This window comes from Leptinotarsa decemlineata, unplaced genomic scaffold, assembly GCF_025532065.1.
Source record: "Leptinotarsa decemlineata unplaced genomic scaffold, Ldec_3_MD MMD2_tig00000251_RagTag_RagTag, whole genome shotgun sequence".
Taxonomy (NCBI): Eukaryota; Metazoa; Arthropoda; class Insecta; order Coleoptera; family Chrysomelidae; genus Leptinotarsa; species Leptinotarsa decemlineata.
Window position 1 is genome coordinate 8,332,343 of NW_027412547.1, and position 22,591 is coordinate 8,354,933.

The 22,591-nt window shown below is 34.9% G+C and overlaps 1 long non-coding RNA gene across 1 annotated transcript in view; it reads left to right on the forward strand.

Moving 5' to 3' along the window:
* Nucleotides 1–2,556: 2,556 nt before the first annotated feature.
* Nucleotides 2,557–22,591, forward strand: part of LOC141481674 (uncharacterized) — a 34,659-nt gene continuing 14,624 nt past the window's right edge. Inside the window, exon 1 of the long non-coding RNA XR_012465096.1 lies at nucleotides 2,557–2,771. This is a non-coding gene — a long non-coding RNA (uncharacterized lncRNA). The remainder of the gene's footprint in view (nucleotides 2,772–22,591) is intronic.

Below are 22,591 nucleotides of genomic sequence, written 5' to 3' on the forward strand. Positions count from 1 at the left end.
TATGTGTATAAATCTATTGAATAGTGATATTTTAATATTGTTGATTGTAAATTTGTCTACCATCACACGGTTTTATATTTGTGACGTATCCTATTATATTATTTTCACTAGTTTTGGGAGAGACTGAATTATTTTCAGTTTTCAAATAAATTTCCAACCTGCCAATCTTTGATCCAAATTGAAAAGCACGAATCTTCAGTCTATAGGTACTAGTTTGTACAGGTTTTCCGTGTTTATCATATTCTTCTGGACATAATTTGGACTATCCATAAATTACTTGTTTCCAGTGTCTCTGTAGAAAATTTTTCTCTTGCTAGTTTTGTCCATTCATTGGAAGTTAATATATATATACTGTATCACGGATAAAGATTTGCAGTTACGAATGTTATGTTAATGGAAGAGATGTTGACGAACAAATTTGTCGAACGTGAAAGTCTGTCAGATCTAATTTGGAAAGCATATTTTTAATGAGTCTATATCATACCTTAATGTTGGTTTGAGGTCAACCTGTGATCCAGTAATACTTTCAGATATTTAAGGGTGATATTTAACAGTCTACCAAAGTCACCCAATCTTAATCTCATCCATTTCATTTGGATTCCAGGACATCGGTTGCAGATGCATATCTTCACCGGCAGCAATCTCAATGAGGATCTAGAAGTGATTTCGAATTGGGGTGAAACTAAACAGGTTCAATTCAATGCCATGAAAAGATGAATGTCTCCGAATCGGATATAACAATGTCAGGACAGATAATTCCGCTTTTTGCTCCGACAAGTTTGTTGAGGGTTGACATGGACACCAATATGTCTTGGCACAATCATGTCGCTGGAATTGCAAAAGCTGCTTCTCAAAAGTTCGGAACTTTGTTCGGAACCAAAAAACTGTACACACCTCAGGAATTTTTTGATATTTTATAAAGCTCAGATCAGACATTCTTTAGAGTATTGTTCTCATGTATGGAGCTGCGCCTCTAAGTATACCCTGAAGCTGTTGGATTCCATCCAGAAAAGAGCAGTACACCTCAAATGTTACTGTTATTCAACTCTTTTATTTGGAGAACTGCGTTTATGTGGAATAAACTTACAGAAAACGTTTTTCCAAATGAATTCAATCTCCGCGATTCAAAACCAAGGTGAATCGCTACTTTCGCACAGGCACCGCTCTTAGAGCGCCTAAAGGATATTTCTGCAGTGCTTGTGTCCTGTCCTTTGGGAAAAAATTAATCGGTAGGTCCTAGGAAGCAAAGTGAACGGGTCTATTCGACCCTTCACCGCAAACCGCAAGGGTTTTTTGTGGCTCGCACCTATTCACACTCGACCAAATAAACCTGGCTTCGTTAAGGAGGCATCATTGCCTTCCAGGTCAGTATGGCCAGGAATCCAGACCAGAGACAATCTGTTGAGTATTCCTACCGGGGAGAGTCGTTTTTGCCAATTTGCTACCAATTTAGACGTTGCTCGGTAGGAGGCAATAACTTCCAACGCCGCTTGATTGTCCGAGAATATTTTTATTGACTTGTGTGTGAGGTTGGAATTATCCATCTCTACGCAATAGCGTAAATTTCCGCTTGAAATACAGTCGCATAAGTTCCTAGGCAGGTAAATATCTCTGTCCTGGGTCTGCGACTTAAAACACCTGCACCAGAACCGATCCATCTGATCCATCTGTGAACCAACAACTATCTGCTCTTAATATTTCATTCTCCCTGAGAATCCAGTCCTCTCTACTCGGGAACAGTACTTTATAAGCCAGTTCGTAGTTGACAGTTGGAGGCATAAAGTCAGAGGTCATTTCCAGAATGCTGTGACTTCCACTGTCAATCAACAGTCTGTTGCACTATGCATTAAATTGATTTGTGCAATTGGCAATGTGCACAAGTCTGTATACAGTCCATCTAGTCTCTCTCTCTCCAGAAAAATGTAGAGAGGAGGTGAATTTAGAAGGATCTCCATGGCTGCTGACGGTGTGGTGGTACTGATGGCCAGATAAGCCCGTCTCTGTAAGCCAGAGAACTTCGTCTGAGCCGTTTTCTGCAAAGCCTTCGGCCACCAGGCTTTTATTGTAATGACGTATTATTATTATCATTAATGAAACATACTATTTTTTATTCGAACGTGAAAAATGCATGAAAAAATGTACGATGTTCTGATGATTGATTCAATTAGAGATATATGTCAACTTCAGTATAGGAATGTCACAAAACGTCATGTATTGTTGACATTCAAAAGGAAAACATCACATTTGAAGTTGATTACTAGCAATTGAAATGTTTCTTATAATAATAATGTTTAACTGGAAAGAAATCATCTGACAAATACCCTACCTACACGTAAGTGCAAGAAAGAATTTGTAACGATCAGTTTTGTCTTGATAAATCAATCATAATTATCTTCATTTTGAAAAACTGAATCCCTTCTTCGAAAACTTTCGATTTCCCAACAGATTCATATCCCATTATTTTTTCGAACGCTTTTACGTACGTCAAACATCTCGCTTTTGAAACTGACACCATGACGCTCAACATCTGCGACTGTTTCCAGCGAAGTAGTGCTCCCCGTAGCCACGAGGGTATTTCTAAATATAAAAAATTAACAAAGTAATGAGAAATTGTACTGGCACCGATTCAAATATCCTACTAAATTTAACGTGGAGGTAAACGGATTTTCCGTAAATGTTATTAATAAAAACAGTCTCATAGCGAGTTTTGAGTTGGTCAGATATTCGAATTCGTATGGCTTATAGACACAACATCCTCATTGATCACAGAGGTATGTGAATAAATGAGCAGATGAGTAAGTGGAAGTATCGACAATTTTGACAAATAATCAATTGTAATATTTTTTCCATAGATATTAGCAAGAAATTAAAAGCATATACAATAAATATAGTTTAAAAAACTAAAAACACGCCTTTAAAGAACATTGAACTAAAAAGTAAAAAATAATTGTTTAAATAAGCTTAAAAGAATAACGAACGAAAAATACTAGTATAATTGTGAGAAAAGCAACGGCGCTCAATATACAAAAAATATGGCACAAAGCGCTCACGCTTTTTTCATAATAATACTAGTATTTTTCGTTCGTTATTGTTTTGGGCGCATTGAAAAAAAATTTTCTTAACTTCCACCTAATGCACGATAATGCTCGTCCACATGTCGCGCGTCTAGTGACTGACTGGCTCACCGACGAAGGAGTTGATGTATTGTCATGGCCAGCACAATCACCGGACCTGAATCCCATCAAGCATGTGTGGGACATGCTTCAACGAAGAATTACTCCGCATATAGGGAACATTCACACAACGTTTCAATTGAGAGAGCTTTTAATTGCTGAATGGGCAAATGTACCTCAACAAGACATTGACAATCTCATTTTGTCGATGCACGATAGATGTAGGGCCGTAATAAACCAGCGTGGAGGCCATACTTTGTACTGATTCCAATTATTTTGTATTATGATTTTTTTTCGGGGTGCCAAAGAAAAGCCATATTTTTTTTTAGTTTTGCTTATATGCGCACTCAGTATTTTTGACCATTTAATAAATTTTGTTGTAAGTTACATTCGTTTAATAATCACCCGTCAACTTTTTTCCCTAAAGCGATTTAAAAAAATTATTGCCATTTTTAAAAATATTCCTAGACTTTTCCGATAATCTTTATTATCATCATCAGGGATGCTACAATAAGAATAAAAAACAATCATATTTATAAAATAATAATTCAAGCCAACTTACAGTGTATGTGAGGTTATGTGGCAGGTTGAAAGAAGTATGGACGTAACATATATGAAAAATTACTAAGATGTCACTTAGGACGTTACAGACAAACAATATATAGTAGATTTAATGATATATCATTATATTATCAAATTTGAAAAACCACCTGTTCCTTGACTGTTTTTTATCCTTATTGTAGCATCCCTGATGATGATAATAAAGATTATCGAAAGCTTGGAATCTGTGTTATAAGAGTACACTAAATTTTTGGCCTGCTGCATACCCAAATATTGTTTCACTTATTTTCTGACTAGTCAGCAAAAAGACTACTTTTTTCTGACTTTTTTCAAAAAAGGAGGGTAAACCGCGGACACGTGTTTTCTGGCTATTGGCCTCATCAGCGCGGTGCAGCCAAGGTAAAGATGGGAAATACTTGTTTGCCGAAATCAGGAAACAATACAAACGCACGGAGTCAACAACAGGAGCCAACCGCACATTTGTGGTTCCAGTTAGAATACCTAGAATTCCCAGGCTACATCTAACATGACCACGGAGGCAGCTATAGCTACCTGCGTGACATCCGGGTCCAGGATAAATACAAAAAATACAAATAGAGATTTTACCTTGGCTGCACCGCGCTGGCCAATAGCCAGAAACACGTGTCCGCGGTTTGCCCTCCTTTTTTGAGTGTTGTGTCCACAAATTGTTTAATTTTTGATATATATATATATATATATATATATATATATATATATATATAAAATCAAAACTCTGCTCTATCATGCCAATCTTTCACTTCTAGTAGAAAGCTTCTTCAGGGCCTATAATTTATTGAGTTGTGGGTTTTTTGCCAATGAATAACATTACAAATCATACTTACAGTAAAAATGAGTAAAAAACAATGAATTGAACATATAAATCGACGAAAAAAAGTTAAACATCAATGGACTTTTTGGTTTGACATATGTCATACCTTCACATACATGTCATTTTTCAATGGGCATGATGATTTGATAATCTTTGACTCTAAAGGGAAAGTTGATTGATACAATTTTCATTATTATCATTATGTTTTTTGGTGTAGTTCCAATCAGTTACTGTATATACTGCTGAGATTATCAATGTCAGTTCTCTTAATCATACAATCAGAAGACTTATCAATTTCAACCATTTCAAGAAAAAGGCATTTGGAAATATTTTTTTCTGTATGTAAAACTTTGATATTGGAGTAATTTGGTTTATGTCCTGTTTCTATAGAATGTTGCGCTAATGTACATGATTTTTTATTAGGCTTTATATAACTTTTATGTGTATAGTGATCTTCAAAATACAAATTGATATCCATTGAAAAACTTTGTATTTCATCTTTCCTCGCTTTTGCATTCGGTACTTTGATGAGCTGTCGCGAATTAGGAAGCGTTGTCAAGAACTATTACACCATTCGCATCCAAATTTGGGATCAATGTGTTTTTAAACCATTCCTCGAAAATATAATCTTCCATGTTCTTATGATAGTCAACATTGCAGTCCTCAAGTTTTTTCCACATAATTCCAAAGGATTCGGAACCCATCCTTTAGTTCCTCCGCAATGCACAATGATTAGTCGCGATCCTTTGTTTGCAGGCATGTTAGGTGTACACATTCTCGAACCATCAGTCCACCCTTTCGTAACCATATCGTGAGAGTCACACCAAGTTTCGTCCAAATAGAAAATTTGCCGTTGTTCTTGTCTGTATATAGTTATTTATTCTAAGTATTTGTTACCCAATTCCACTATTCTTCTGCTTTCCATAACTGCTTGGCGTTTGTTCATTATTTTAAATCTAAATCCTAGTTTCTTTTTCCAATTCTGAAGAGTTTTGTTACAGCAGCTCACGTTATGGCCGGAAGTATTCAATTTCTTCCTTATGATTTCAGTTATAGGAATCTCATTGCTTTTGTACCAGTCGTATATGTATTGTTTTTTCAATGATTTTATTAGATGAACATCTAAAGGTTTTGGTAATCCCGTATCACATCGCGTCTTGCGTTCATAAGGTTTGTTTTTGACTATTTTACGTACAGTTGAAAAAGGAATTTCGGTCAAATCTGATGTTGCTTGTAATAGTTTGTTTCCCTCGAAACTAAACTTGATATGTAGATTCTTATATACGTTGAAACATATTCTCTGTGTTTCAATATTCGAATGCATCCGAATCTTATTCACTGGGATCTCTTTTTCGCATGGTTCACCATCGCTATTGGAATCACTACACAGGAAAAAATATACGTTGTTATCACACTTGTTATTACTATTAGTACTTGTCCAAGGATACCACGTTTTAAATAGATAACAAAAATTTTAAGTGATCATATCTGCTCCAATATCGAATTTCAACACTCACTGACCTGAACAATGACAACACGACGGCTCGCATTCTATTCATCACCGTAACATGACTTCAGAATTTAATTTCATGACTCTTCAGCCAATCATAAAACTCGGTTAGTGAAAATCATCCAATACGAACCGCCAATTCTTCAGTCCACGTGGACTAGTTGGCAGCGGCTTTATTTCTTTGTATTGGTTTTTTTGGCCTTTGAGGGCACCGACACTTTAAATATGCACAATACCAATTACTTCGACTATACCAGTCCAGTTGATGACTCTACCATGTAGCAAAACGTGTCTTGAATGAATCTATTGTAGAAATTCTTTAACTATTTACATAGATAGTTTCACATAGTAAATCACTTTTGTGATTTACTATGTGATTCGGGTAGATTATAGATCTTTACTACTACTTAAATAATGAAATTTATAGTTATGAACATATTTTTGGTTCATTGAATTTTATTAAGGTACTATCTGCAAAATATCCCGTTGAATTACTGAGACAAAGTTTAAGGTAATATCCAAGGAGTAACGACCTAACACGTTGTATTCTCTATGAATATATTTGAATATCGATGTTTTATTCCGTACCGATTATTCAGAACATTCGAAGCACGAGTCACTAATTTTTTGGCTGGTGAATGCGGAAGTGAATAGGAGTTTAGATATTAAAGAATGCTTTTTGAAGGATAATTGTTACTTTATCCTTGGATCTGAAACGTCTCGAAAAAATTCAACTAGGTTGAATTATATGGCTGTGTAAACATGAATGCCATCCTAAAATATAATTTTCGGTATTTGATATTTAGGAAAACATTGCCAAAAGTGCTTTTTTCAACTTGATACAATACTGCTTTCGTTCGAGAAATATTATGGAAAATACTGGACAGTAATAATTAAGAGTTAATCACGAAAGTTGATATTCGGTATAGCTTACTGTCTCGATGTAGCATTCACTGCGAGCAGACACAACTAAATCAAACCAGAAACCAAAAGTTGTGGATGAGTGAACCAGTATCATATGCACTGTTTTGATGTGCTATAGATCTCAAGAGTGGTACTTGGCAGGATTACGAGTGTGATATTTCAGCTCATATGTGTCAGAATGGAGTGCGGTATTTTTAAGAGAGTTTTACCTAAAAGTCATTTCACTCACTCATTCCAGTCTATTGATTCGTCAAAAACTCCATAGACTCCTTGTTACCCTGAGAATTGATTACCTGTCATGGAAAATTAACACAACCCCAAAAAAGACTAGGGTCGATAATTTTTGAAACCAAAAAAAACAATAGGATGGAACCCATAAGAAAAGGAGGGAAATATGATTGAAATGCAAGAAAAAAATTAATTATGGGCGATCTGAGTTCAAGAAGTGGGAAGGGGTGAGTTTTTAAGGGTAAAAAATGGTTTATCTTGATTTCCTATAGAAAAAAGTTGAATGGAAAAGTTGTAGGTAATAAAAATATCTACAACTTATGTATTCACAATTTTTTCACATAACCTCAAAATTTATGTGAAAAATTCAAATAACCAAGTTTTTGGTTAATTATTTATTATTATCTTTTTCAAAAAAAATTGTTTCTACGGAATTTGGTGAAAACTCACTTTTCATGTTACAAATACACTGTAATTTATTTGATTTCAAATATTTATTTTTTCACCTGATTTTGACTTACTATCAGAAATTCACCCTCAATCAAAAATTTTCGCATCAAGTTATCAGCTTTTTTAAAAAAGGCGATGTAGTTTTTGTTCGTTGAAATTTCTACTTTCTGATGGTGTGTAAAAATATTCATTACTACAGTAAATGTTCCCAGAAAATTCAAAAAATCTAAAAAATCTCGAATTGAATTTTTTTTATCATTATGTACAATTTCACCAAAAAAATATGATTGCTGCAATTTCATTCATTTATGAAGTTTATTCATTAAATTCTAATTATTTCATGTCACAGAAAATCTCATGAAATATTAATAAATATAGATGTAAATCGTACTATTGAATTTAGATACTTCATTCTGATTACGGTATTAATTATAGTATTTTTAAAAAACGTTAATCTTGTTATTTATAAAAACCTTATCTTGAATTTTGATCACTTGTCCATTAATTTTTGTCAAACCTTTCCAAATTTAGTTGATCTTCGAAACCTTCATGACCGTCACCTTTTTCGTCTCCAAGATTATTTCCAGTCTGCTTTGGTTCTTCATCCACAATTTCATCTGAATCATTAACTTCCTCGTAGGTTTTTTCTTTTAATTTCTTTTCATTTTAAACCATGTTTTTGACAGCCACATTTTAAACTGTTAAATTCAGTTTCACAGCTGCAGCAAATAGTTTTGAGCAATACTTCCGGAATTGATTCGAAGTCATTTCTAGATCCTCATTAAGATATGCAACCTCATCCAAATGTGATGACGAGACATGTGTACTGTCGTTAGCAAAGCAATATATTGGATTCTTGTTTTTTCCAATAAGTCATTGATATGCAATAAAAAGAGTGTTGGAGACGATATGGAACCCTGGGGAACACCAGCGATGGCCACTTGCTGGGAACGTTTTTTCGGGAAGCTGGAGAGTCATTCACAGAAATGATCCGACTAGCGATAGCATCGAAGTTTAGCCAGCAAACCTTCATGCCACACACGGTGAAAGGCCTTGAAAGGCTCTTGAATCTCCATGTTCCTTGATTGCGTTATTTCAAATATGGGTGACATACGATAGATGTCTTTGTTTCCGAAAGCCATATTTAATGATCGCTCAAAGCCTTCCAAATATTCGAGGATATGATGTTTCCGGCTTTCTCCATGATTTTTGATATCACTGATAGCAAAGCGACTGGTCTATAGTTACTTCGAAGATTTTTCTTGCCCTTTTTGGGAATAGGCTGAACGCGAGCAATCTTCCAACAAGAAGGAAAAGCTCCATATTTATAAGATAGGTTGAAGAGTCCACAAAATACTGGTGAGTCTGGTCATCAGGTCCAGACGCCTTGTTGATATTAGGCTGTTTAAAGAATCGCCTGACTAGACGTTATCGAAAAGTAATTTCCGGAACTGTGGATTCTATTGTGGGAATAATGGGTGGTGCCTTTCCCAGAAAATCGACTGTGGAGTGGGACGCAAATTGTTCAGCTAGTAGATTTGATTTCTCTATGGCTGTTGTTGCAGTTGAACCATCCGCTTGTGTTAGTGGGGAATTGTGTATTTTGTGAAGTTTTCATTAACAGCTTCAGCTACCGACCAGAAAAATCTAGACTCGTTGTGATTGGCAAGTTTCGGAGTTGCAGAAACGTTCATTAGAAGACCCATCTAATGCCGAAGACAAATCAAAAATTACGAAATCTTCAAGCTCTAGACGATGAATGTTGGAAATAGAATTGGAAGAAACGTGACATTTGGACGACCTGAATTCATAATTTCAAATCTAATAGAGAAAGTTCGTCGAGCCTCTCCTCCGAGGGAGGGACGGTTTGAAAGATACCTACCATTTTCTAATGTTATCGAAAAGTTAGTAACTACTATGGAACTCTTTGAGAATACGGGACATATGAAAAATCCATCAATCTGAATGAATGAATGAAATAGTTACTAAATCACCCCCATTCCTGAGATTCAAATGGGCTGAGGAATCTTCTTTACAAAATGAAATTACTTTGAAAACCTTTTCTGTGTGGATGAGAAAAATCGCAATATCTGAATCAAGTTGTGCTGACTTCAGTAGTTACCACTTCTCCAAAAGAAAAATGAACAAAAATGAGAAATTCCACTCCAGAAAAAATGTTAATATATTTTCGACCAAAAAATATGAGAAATGCCCGAAATGTCAAAAAAATCATAATTTGACTGACTGCCAAAATTAAAAAAAAAATAGATATCGACAAAAAATGGAAAATTGTGACTTTGAAGAACTCTGTTTTTACTGTTTGGAACCAGGTCATAATATCTACTCATGTAGATTGAAACAAAAGTGTGGAATTGAAAATTGCCCAAAATTCCACAACAACATATTACATAATCTTGATTTTACAAAAAAGGAAAACGAAGCCTCAAGTTCTTGTTCAAACCCAAATGAAGATGTCGGACCGGAAAGTCAAGTTGAATAAATACATTTTTTCCAACAAGACAAACCCACAATCCTTCTTCGAATAATTCCGGTGAAACTTCGAGGACCTGAAAAAAAAATTCTACCTTTGCTCTACTAGACGAGGCAGCTACGACACCAATGATAGACAGCAAAATTGCCCATGAATTAGGACTGGATGGACCGGTTGAGTCACTCTGCTACCAGTGGCTCAACAATGTTACAAAACATGAAGAAAACTCAAAAAGAGTGACAGTAGAGGTATCTTCAATGGAAGAGAACTCAAAAACATACAAAATGAATGAAGTTCGAACTGTGGAATCTTACTTCCATGACAAACCATTGATGTCGAATACCTGAGTAGAATCTATCCATACATCAAAGACGCACCTGTACTTTTCTGATGCACAACCAACAATTCTTATTGGACAGGATCAATGTGCTTTGACTATTGCAAGGAAAATATATCAAAGTTAGTGGAATGCACCGTTTGTATCAAAAACATTACTAGGATGGGTAGTACATGGCAGATACCCCCAGGGAAAAGTTGCTGTTTAATATTTCATGTTTGTTGTAAGTCTCCAGAACGAATTGATGAAGATATTCACAATCTAGTGAGAGACTCATTCAAAATTGACAAATTCGGCATAAGAAGTCCGGAACTAAATGGAAGATCTAAAGAAGATGATAGGACGTTCAAAGTAATGGAAAATACCATTAATTGAGTTGGAAATCACTTTGAAATAGGTCTACCTGATAGTAAAACAGTGACACTCAATCGTCTAAAATGTATGGAGAGAAAAATGGACAGAAATATAGGTTTTGGGAAAGATTATGGCGAGAAAATTGAAGAATATTTGAAGAAAGGTTACATTCGGAAGCTTGATATTACTGAAGCAGAGAAAGGTTGTCCTAGAACCTGGTATTTACCCCACTTTGGGGTAGCTAACCCCTCTAAACCGGGAAAATTGAGACTGGTCTTTGATGCAGCGGCAAAATCGAATGGGGTCAGTCTTAACGATCATCTTCTGACATCAATTATGTGGAAATTTTGACAAAAGAGAATCGCATTTTGCTCGGATATTCAAAACATGTTCCACCAAGTTTTCATTCGAGATGAGGATTGCTCAGCCTAACGCTTTTTCTGGCGAGGAATGGTTAGGTCCAGAAAACCCGATATTTATGAAATGAAGGCAATGACATTTGGAGTAACTTCTTCTCTCTCGATGGCAAGATTTGGGTGAAAATAGGAACGCTGAAGAATTGTCTTCAAAATTTCTGACGCAGCTAATCTACTATATAAAAATGGATGTTTGTTGGTTGGTTGGTTGGTTGGTTGGTTGGTTGGTTGGTACGTGATAAACTTCTACATCGCTCAACCGATCGTGATGAAACTTGACATGTATAAGTAATTTTTCATAGAGAGGGTTTTTAAGCTATCAATTTGTCTGTAACTCGCCACTAGATGGCGCTGTGGAACAATTTTTTGAAAGCACTGCTCTATAACGCTGCGCACGCCTAAGTTCGTTGATTCTGATTCTGTCAAAACATTGGAACAGCAGCGATACAGCAACGTAGTACTAGTTCATAATAATTTGCTGTCCCTGGTGTCCAAATTTTATGTGATAGCTCTCAATCAGAAGTTTCGTGAAACGGTGTTTTGGATCTAGAATCGCTGGATGTTTTTGAGAATAGTTCAAACTTTCAGCATTTTCTAGTCTCCCTTTCATTCGCAAAATACCTTGTTTCAGATTCTCAACGAAAATGAATTGAAGAATATGGCAAATGCAGTGATTTCATCACGAGGGGGAGAATGTTGTCGCTTTAAATTAATTTTGTTCTCTTAGTATGTTAAAATAATTGATCATGGTTTGTTTGTAAAAAAGACGATTTTGACATTGACAATAATTTGAAAAGATATAAAAATGAGATATTGACTTGAAACGTTTGAATCCACAGTAGGACTGATTAGTCCGAACAATTATCATTACAGCTTTAAACTCGAAATATTATTACTTAGGCCACAAATATATTTTTTTTCGTATGACAAATTGCTTGAACTGAATTCTGAAAGGTGAATGTTCCAAATGTTCACCGACCGAAAATAATAAATGAGGAACTCCCTAGAAACGCGATAAATTTAAATATGAGAATCATTGGGTAACGCAGGTGAAGTTTACACAATCTTTTCTGCGAAACGTAGATAAACGAAATATATTTCAAAAAACTAGTTCACGCTCAACCTTGTTAATGCACTGAAATTTGGCAGCGAAGGAAATCTATTTTTTCATATATTTCAGACACAACTTCGTTATTCGACTAAGACGTAAAGTGGTACAAAATTTAGAAACTCTAATTTGCTACAATGTAATACTTTATAGAGTGATTGTTTTCTCAACTTATCTTATATTATTTCTACAGGGTCGCTGATATGTATGGAAACGGTAGATTATTTCCTAAATTAAAATAGCTAGCGAAAAATGTTAAGATACAAAAGTTTTAGGGTTTTTCAAAAGCTATCACACTAAATAAAAATTAAGTAAGTATACAGTATCAGTCAAAAAGTCTTGAAGAAATAATGTTGGCATTTCTTTAATAGACAACCCTATACAGGGTGTTTCAAATTCGATCCTCACCATTGGGATCTCGGAAATTATGAGGGATACGAAGATGGTTGAATTAGGCAAAGTTGCGCATTTACCTGACTAACAATTTGCCGTTGAAAGAAAGTTCAGAAATTCCGAATATATCCGGAGATATCGATTTTCCCAAATTTCGTTTTTTTTATGGCTTTATTTTTCGAAAGATTCGAAAATAAATTTCACTTCTACATTGCCACGTTTTCTCTGCTACATAAAGGTCTTTTCAGGTTTTGCTATCTGACGTTTCGTCTTCCTGCCACCATCATCAACTTTTTTTTATGGGCGCTACATTGGATTCTTTCTGTTTTGAATAAAACCAGATTTTACCTTTTCAACGACGTATCTAATGTTTCTAAAGTTGACTTTCAATTCACTCAATGACATTTTGTTATTGTTCAAATTTTTGGTAAAAATGGCTTTCATGAATGAAGAAAAAAGAGATATGATACAAATTTATAACAAATACGTATTGTAATGAATCTGAAGCCGGCCCTGACCGATGCCCCAGTCAGCATGTTTCATCGCGAAACAGCGCGAAAGGTGTGGATGAGTCCCGAAATCCGCAGAGAGATCCGGAGCGCTCGTTGACGATATAAAAAGGTCGCTCTCCATCCCGAGCAGTAGTCTGTACTTAGAAAGTGCATCGTGCGTTTAAAGAAAGGAATCTAACTGTGAAGATAAATTAAGCGTTAGTTACTAAGTGTTGTAAATAAATTAGTTGTGATAGTGAAATATTGTTAAAAATAAATTTGTTTGAGACAGTTAATTCGTTAATTCGTTACAGTATTAAGACATCGGAAATGTATGTAAACTTGTATCCCGAAAGACGACAACCACATCGAACTTTGTTCAAGTTATTGGAAATGAACCAAGTTTGGTTCATTTGAAAAGCCGAGGAAAAAATACGGACATAATGGACCAGGAAACTAAAGAAAGTTTTATAAATGGGGTATGTATAAAGGGAGTTAGAGATTGTGTCCTTTTCAATAAAAATTAATAATTTGCAGATAAACATGAACCTGGGGAAATCTACACGTCAAATTTCCTCCGAAAAGAATATTTGTCATAGAAGTGCTTGCAGACATCTCAAAAAAAGCGGTTTAAAATGTTACGAAATACACATATCTCAAAAATTGCATTCAGGTGATCCCAAATAGCGATTAGAATTTTGTAATTGGCTAATAAAAATACCTGATTTTACTGTTTTCCTGGAAAATGTTATTTGGACAGATGAAAGCAGTTTTACGAATTGTAAGATATTCAACCGAAATAACTAACATTTGGAGCATGAACAAACCCAGGCAGTTCCGAGAAATTCGAACTCAAGTGCGATTTAGTATTAACGTGTGGGCAGTAATTTACAAAAATAAAATTTTGGGTCCTCATTTATTTGACGGAATTCTAAATGGAGAAACCTATCACCAGTTTTTAATGTCGATTTTCGAGGACTATTTGGATGATCTAACTATAACAACATCTGGTTTCAACATGATGGTGCTCCACCGCACACTACCAGACGAGTATCTAATTACCTGACTAGAAGGTTTGGTGATAAATGTATAGGGAATAAATGGCCGACGAGGTGGCCAGCAAGGTCTCCAGACTTAAGTGTTATTGATACATTCTTATGGGGTACACTGAAAAATAGAGTTCATGGTCAGAAGGAATATCAAAATATTGAGGACCTTAGAGAGTTCAGAAGATTGAGGAAGAGGGAAATTAATCGTGCAGTGAATAATATTCGAAGAAGGGCACAGTTTTCATTGAAAAGGACACAATGTCTAATTTTCCTCATACACAACTCATTTAACAAATTTTGATTGTTGATTCTTTCTCCGTATTTTTGCATTAGCTTTTCCAACGAACCAAACTCGGTGAGATTTGATCCAATAACTTGAACATAGTTCGATGTGGTTGTCATCTTTCGGGATACAAGTTTAAATACATTTCCGAGGTCCTAACACTTTTTCTATCGTATTAGTAATAAATTTGTATCATATCTATTTTTTCCTCATTCGTGAAAGCCATTTTTCGCCAAAAATTCAATGATTTGTACAATAACAAAATATCATTGAGCGTCATGAAAATCAAATTTAGAATCATCAAAGTCAAAGCCTATATTATGATAAGAATTTATTTTTTTCAATATCTCCAATTTTTCAAAAAAAATAATAACTTATGATACATCCTTAAAAAGTTAAAATCTGGTTCTATTCAAAACGGAAAGAATTCAATATAGTGCCCATAAGAAAAAATAAAGTTGATAATGTTGGCCGGAAGACGAAACGTCGGATAGCAATTCTGAAAACACTATTATGTAGTAAGGAAAAAGTGGCAATGTGGAAGTGCAATTCATTGTCGAATCCTTCGAAAAATAAAGCCAGAAAAAAATAAAAACCATTTTCCGAAATTTCTGTTATTTCTGGATATCTCCGGATATAGTCGGTGTTTCAGAACTTTCTCAACGGCATATTGTCAGTCAGGTAAATGCGCAAATTTGCCCCAATTCAACCATCTTCGTATCTCTCATAGTTTCCGAGATCCCAATAGTGAGAATCGAATTTGAAACACCCTGTATATTATTCCATATTTCAATTCTGTTCGAAATTCTGAATAAAATTGATATAGCACACCACTTACTTATTTCAACCGTTTTTAAGATATCAAATTTTGAAAATGACTTTCCAATAAATTATCCAAAAATGTTTTCATGAAGTTCATTGTACATCATGTTTCCTTTTGAAAGTTTCCAGCTCCATAACAACGCCGCGTGGTTCTTTTGTCTGACAGTGATGATTTTGACAACACGTCAAAAGTACATATATTTTAAATAATCTTCGTGCAAAAATGGCACGTTAAACTGATACTGAGCGTATTGAAATTTCAATGATCACAGAATACGGTGATAGAAGACGAAGTTGTGACCAGGTAGTGGATATTTTTAATAAATTGCATCCCAATCGGGAACCCAATTCTGAATCAACCGTTTCAAAAACATTACAGCGTTTTCATGAAACTGTAGGAAGAAAAATCAGTTAAAACAAGACTCCTTTGCTTTCTGAATGAAAAGAAAATGATGAATGATTGCCAGTTTGGTTTCCAAAATCAAAAAAACACTTCCGATGCCATACTTTAATTTCTTTACAATGTTTATTTCAACATAAATGACAAAGAAACAGTGGCTGCGGTCTTCTGTGCTATAGCCAAAGCATTTGATTGCGTGAATCATAAAATTCTTTTACGGGAACTCAGTAGATACGGTATAACTGGAATAAGTCTTAAAAGTGGTTTGAGTCTTACTTAGCAGATCGCACCCAGATGGTCAAAACCACTTCATACTCAAATAAAGGTAAAGTTTCGTGCGGCGTTCCACAAGGTTCGGTACTGGGCCCACTTTTATTCTTAATTAACATTAATGACCTATCGTTCATTAACTCCTAAGGAACATTTACTTTATTTGCTGATGATACCACAATTTCATGGCATGCTCCTAAAAACCATACGTTGTATGAAATAATTGAGAATGACATCCCGGAAATGACTGGTTTGACTCAAATCTCTTGAGCTTCAATTTATCATAAACGAAAGTAGTGTCCTATCGTTGCCAGATTCCAGCCGTACATCTAAATAATATTCAAATTGACAAGGTACTATCAAATTCTAAATTCCTTGGCTTGTTCATTGGCAATAATTTAAAATTCAACAAGCATACAGATAGTTTGAAATCCAAGCTCTCCTCTGGATGTTATGCAATACGAGTAACTGCATTTGAGCTCGGATCTGCAGTAACTAGAATGGTTTATCATTCCCTTTTTGAACCCCATCTTCGTTATGGTATTTGCTTCTAGGGTGTGTGTTCTACCACATGCCTTCAATCAGTATTACTGAAACAAAAAGGTGCAATACGATGCATATGCAAAGCCAGGCCTAGGTACTCTTGTCGGCCTCTTTTTGCCTGTGGTCTCCTTATTTATACATGAGACAATATGCCTTCTCTTAAAAAATAGAGTATTGTTTAACAACTTGGACGAGCCAATGTATCAAACCAGGCAAAGATTCTGTCTCAAAATCTCACTATCGAAATTAATATATTTTTCAAGTGAATCTTAATTTTTTAGTATTTAGCCTAGATTTGCCAGCTCTAAAATGTGTACAACAAAACAGAATGTTTTATGGCATTATTTTTATTTTATGTATCTTGTTTGAGTCATTTAATTTTTTATTATTCATAATCAGGGTTTTCCAGTTGGTCCCAAATTTGCAGGTCTTTCTAATGCACTTATGCTCATAAAATTCAATATTTCCAAATATCTTTTCTCGAGCAACCCGTACATTTTTAATTCCTTAATTATTCCTAGTATCCCTTACTTTGGGAATTACCCGCTATCATGATCTCTTCTACCTATGTTAATCTAAACCTTCGTTTATCCCTCCAAAGACCAATCTGAAACCCCTTCTCTAAAATACCTACCGATGTGAAACATTTGTGTAAAATTCATTTCATTACGTTTCAAACCTTGTAACAGTACAGTTACAATTGAATCTTGTCTTGTCTACAGTACATCTAGCTAGTTATTTTTCTCATCCTATCTTTTCATAAGAGTTATTGTAATTCTTGTGTGCATTGAGCATTCATACTCACGATAAAACAATCGTGGGTCAAAACAGATTCAGCTTTAAATTTTCGGTGTCCTCTTCGACGCTAGTTAAAGATTCCATTATTTACAACAGTCTCAAAATGTTCAATTACCTTCCTCAAGCTATAAGAACCATAAATGACCTTAGCGCTCTTAAGAAAGAGTTGAAACCTTACTATAGCTTAGAATTCTACGATGATAATTTTACTTGAATATGACTAACTGTAATATCTACGGTATTTTAGTTATTTGATTCAATTTAGTATAAATTGATTTATTTCATTTTATTGACCATGTTCTTATATCCTGAATGTTTCTATTAGGTTATTGTTATTTACATGTCTCTTTTCAGTTACTTACTTACTTCAGTTATCACTTACTTTTAGTGATTTTACTTTTGAGATACTTTTGTGATTTAATTTATATGTTATTTATATTTCGCTCAAGGCTTTGTCAATAAGAATTCATTTTTCAAGCAATAAAGTAAATTTTTAATTGAATTGAATTGAAAGATTGACCAAAAAGTGGAAGACCGGTAAGCGTTACAAATGAAGAAAATTCTTTGAATGTCATGTTAGATATGGTGGGAAATCCAAAAAATTCAGCTTTGAATCATAACATGGGTCGACATTCCATTCAAAAAATTTGAAAACTGCAAAAATGCCATCCATATATATTCCATTTGGTACAAGAATTGAGTGAAGACGATTTTGATCGTAGAATCGAGTTCTGTGAAGTTATTATAGATAAATTAAATGAAAATGTCAACTTTGTCAACCACATATTGTTTTCTGACGAATCTACATTTTGTTTAAACGGGCACGTAAATCGGCCCAACTGTAGGTATTGGTCAGACCAAAATCCACATTGGATGGAGGAAGTTCACACTCAACGGCTACAAAAAGTAAATGTCTGGTGTGGCACGTCATAGGACCCTATTTTATAAATGAACATTTGACCTCTGAACGATTATTATTACTTTTACAACAGCATATTATTCCAGAGCTTAGACGATTGATGGTCAACTAGGTCTCCCGATATGACCCCACTTGACTTTTTTCTATGGGGCCAAATTAGAAATGTCTACAAAAATGAACTGCCCAATATCGAAGACTTGCAAAAAAGAATAAGACATGAAATTTCAACCATTCTTCCTCACATGATTTTAGATTCACTACAAAATTTTGTTCAGCGAGTTCATTACTATCAGAATGCTAAACACTTTGAGCACCTTATTAAATAGAATTCCAAAGAAAATATTTGTTGTTTATTAAAACTTGTTTTCTCTCTTTTTCTCCTGGCATAACTATTGTTTTCATAGAATTTTAAATATCCTGGACATTCATTAAAAATACATTTTATCAACCCTGAACAATTATGATTTTTTTATTTTCTGTAAAAAAATTGTAATCAATAGAACTACATAACATGATTTGTGCATTTGAATAAAGTTATTTGGAAAGTAACATTAAAAACAACAGTACAAAAATAACATTTCAAAACGCTCAAAGGTGCGAACTTGTTTCCTCCTCTTCATAAAAGACGATGTATGCATCTCCACTCACAAGCGATTTTGGTGAAATTGGTGACACGTGTGAATCATTGTATTCGTGCCACGTGCCAGTATAAGGATGTCTGCAGAATGATGTATAATGTCCGCTGTAGGTAGATCCACTGTGATTCGAAAGTGCATATAGATTATAACGACAAGGAGTCACATTTTCTACTGCATAATTGTTCACGTCTAATCCATCTAGAGGAAATTCGATGGCAACATTTGCCTTGCCTCTGAATCTTTCTGTTTGAAAAAATCTTTTAAAATGAATGACTAAAATACGGGGAAACTTATGGATCGATAGAGACTTTGTGCATTTGTAATCATATCCACACACTCCACCTTGTGTGACTTTCGTAATGAATATCCATCATTTCGTGCTTTTTCTTTAATAAATTTGAGAGTAGTAAAAATTCATTTTCAAAATTCGATATCTCGAAAACGGTTGAATTCAGGAAATGCCATATCAATTTTGTTAATAATTACGAGCAGAATTGAAATATGGAATAATATATAGGGTGTTCTATTGAAGAAAAAGCAACTTTATTTCTTCAAGACTTTTTGACGGATCCTGTATACTAAGTTTTCAGTGTGATAGATTTTGAAAAACTGTTAAACTTTTGTATCTCAACATTTTTCGCTAGCTATCTTACTTTAAGAGATAATCGACCGTTTCCATACATATCAGCGACCCTGTATATGCATTTAGATAATCTACAGAATGAAAATAATGTGAAAGAAAATCTACAATACTGCCTTACCTGCATATTTGAGCAGGTTATATATAAGAGTCCGCCATAGTTTCTCAATTCACACTCCAAACATTCTAAAATAAAACGTCGTCCCATTATTAATGGCATATTTCCACACAATCGAGATTCTGGTTGTCTAAATTTAACTGTGATTCGGACCAGGAAGTGAATTTTTGCTGTTTACAACTGTCAAGATCAAGAAAAACGGCTGGCAGACGAAACTTCTCACGTTAGTGAAAAAGAAAGCAGTAAAAATTCATTGTGTGGTTTGAATATTAAAAAGTAGAGTGTGAAATGTTTGAGTGACAACCAAACAAGTCGAAAGAAACCAGAAAAACCTCATAAGCACGACTGTTAATAATCCTGAAAAATAACAAGAAGGTGTTTCGTGTGAGCTGTAAGGCTGGTCGAATCTATCGATGCAAAATCAATAGAAAGCATCAGGCCTGGTTCTAGAGTTATTATGAAGCTGCTATTTTTATTCGTAGAAATATTTCATAGTATAGTTCAAATAAACGATATAGTGCAACTTACCTTCCAACAGCTCCCCTTTAATAATATAGTTAGGGAGCTAACTGATTTCGTTATTCAATAATCATTTCTGATTATATAAGAATCACAATAACTATACGAAGAACCGTATTTTGGGGTTGCAACCCCAGCATCGTCAGTACCGGGCAGGCGTAAACGCACTTATTTTCATCAAGTACTTTCTTGGTTTTTCCAAGATAATGATAATGATGATAATGATTCTTCAGTAGTCTTCAATAACAAAGGTTATTTAAAACTTTATAAGAATAACATTTATCGTAACTTACAAGCGGTGCCGTCGCCTTATATCTGTCTTGCACTTTGAACTGTCTCTCTCTAACCACAATATACCGCAATACCTGTCATTACTTCTTTATTTATATTTAATACTTAACAATCGAATTAACGTCTGGCAAATCAATTTTAGATTATTTTATGTTTAAAGAACAGAATATAAAAATTACAGACATTCAGAAACACTTTGAATGTTTTATTTAAAAAAATAAAAAATCGCTTATGGCACATAATTAACAACAATAATGCCTGGCAATAAAAAATTAATGTCTGGTGGATCTATCTAAAGGCAAAACATTAAAAATTACGCTTTTAAAATTCTTTTGAAGTTAAGGATTTTTACCTGTGCAGGTAAGATGCGCATTATTAAACACAACCACTACCGCCAGCCGAGGTAGCCAGGACTCTAACCGAAAGAGCAAGAAAGACAGCATATCAAAAAACCAACTGTTCTGAAATCATCTCTCGAAAACGTTACTAGCTTTTATACTATCATCACAGTAAAATTTTGGACAGCTGAATTGAAACGTGAACGTAAGAGCTCGGGAGACAATGAAAGTTCGGGACGTCTAAAAACTGCAACTACCAACAAAAACATCGCAAAAGTTCACCAAATGGTGCTAGACGGCCGCGAATTAACGTGAGAGAGATAACAGAGGTTATGAACATGTCAAAAGAACGTGTTTGTTACATATTCAATCAACATCTGGGGATGGGAAAGCTGTTCCGCGTATTGGGTGCCGCGTATGCTCACATTAGACCAAAAATGTGTTCAAATTAACATTTTCAAAGCTATATCCGCTTTCATTTTTCCGTTTCACCGGTTTAATGGGAGATGACCGTTTGGCGGGAGTTGGCCATTTTTCGCTTGATTATGGGTCCTCATATGTTGCGTATCTATACGCTAGCTTGGCTGAATACATTAATGGACAGCATATATGCGGCTTCTTTGAATTTCCTCCCAAATCAGTGTTCCTCCTTGTGGATGATTTCAGCTTGAGACCACTTGATGTTAGGTATGTTGATGAGTCCAAACATGCTCTGCTATTACTGATTTTCTGGTTTCCCCACGCTGTATGTTTTTTGTGCTTGGCAATGGCCTCTTAGTTTCACCGATTTAGGATTTTTTTGCTATTCATCTTTAATTATTCTTTCTTTATTAGTTCTTCCGGGGATTTCAAATCATTTTATATAATATCGGACAATGGAAGTCCGAACTAATGAAGTTCATTAAATAATTGTAATAATGTAACTATAAATGTACATAACTATAACAAAAATTAACCCAAACTAATGAAATTCATCATGAAACATTGTCAATCACTTTCAAACAGACAATTAATTGATGTTATTCCACCGTCGATGTGGGAGAAATTTGAAATAGTGGATTTTGAAAGCCGTGGATTTTTGGAATTTCTTCCTGACGTTCCGCTGGTGAGAGTGGCTAGCTTCTTCAGAGGTTTAACAAGACTGAAAGAGCAGAAAAGGAACTGCAGACTAGGCCAAGCGGACAAGTCAGCTGTGGCAGAACACGCGGTTGGTGAAAGAGACCACATAATTTTGTTTGAAATCACAAAACTAATTGCCCCCAACCAGGTATACTATAGCCGACTGGTATGGGAGGCAATAGAGATCCATAAACACAAGGAGAATCTCAACAGAAAAGAAGAAGCGGTGAACCTCAATCGAATATGGAACCTCATTTTAAGGAATTCAAGAATAACGAACAGAATGACAACAGGCAGTAAGATTGTTAATGTTCCAGGTTAAAGTACAGGTACAAGTGCAAGTACAGGTAAAAATACAGGTACCAATACAACTGACTACCTTGGTTTTTCTCACTAAACAGATTTTAAACAGACATATTTTTTTTGGGGCACTCCTCAAACTGACTCCTCAGTCTGAGGAGTGCCTAGAAGATGACAGTACGACCAGCTGTCGAAAGCGCTCACAGATTATTAATAGAAGATATAAGGTTTCAAATCCTACACGAATTAAATACCCGG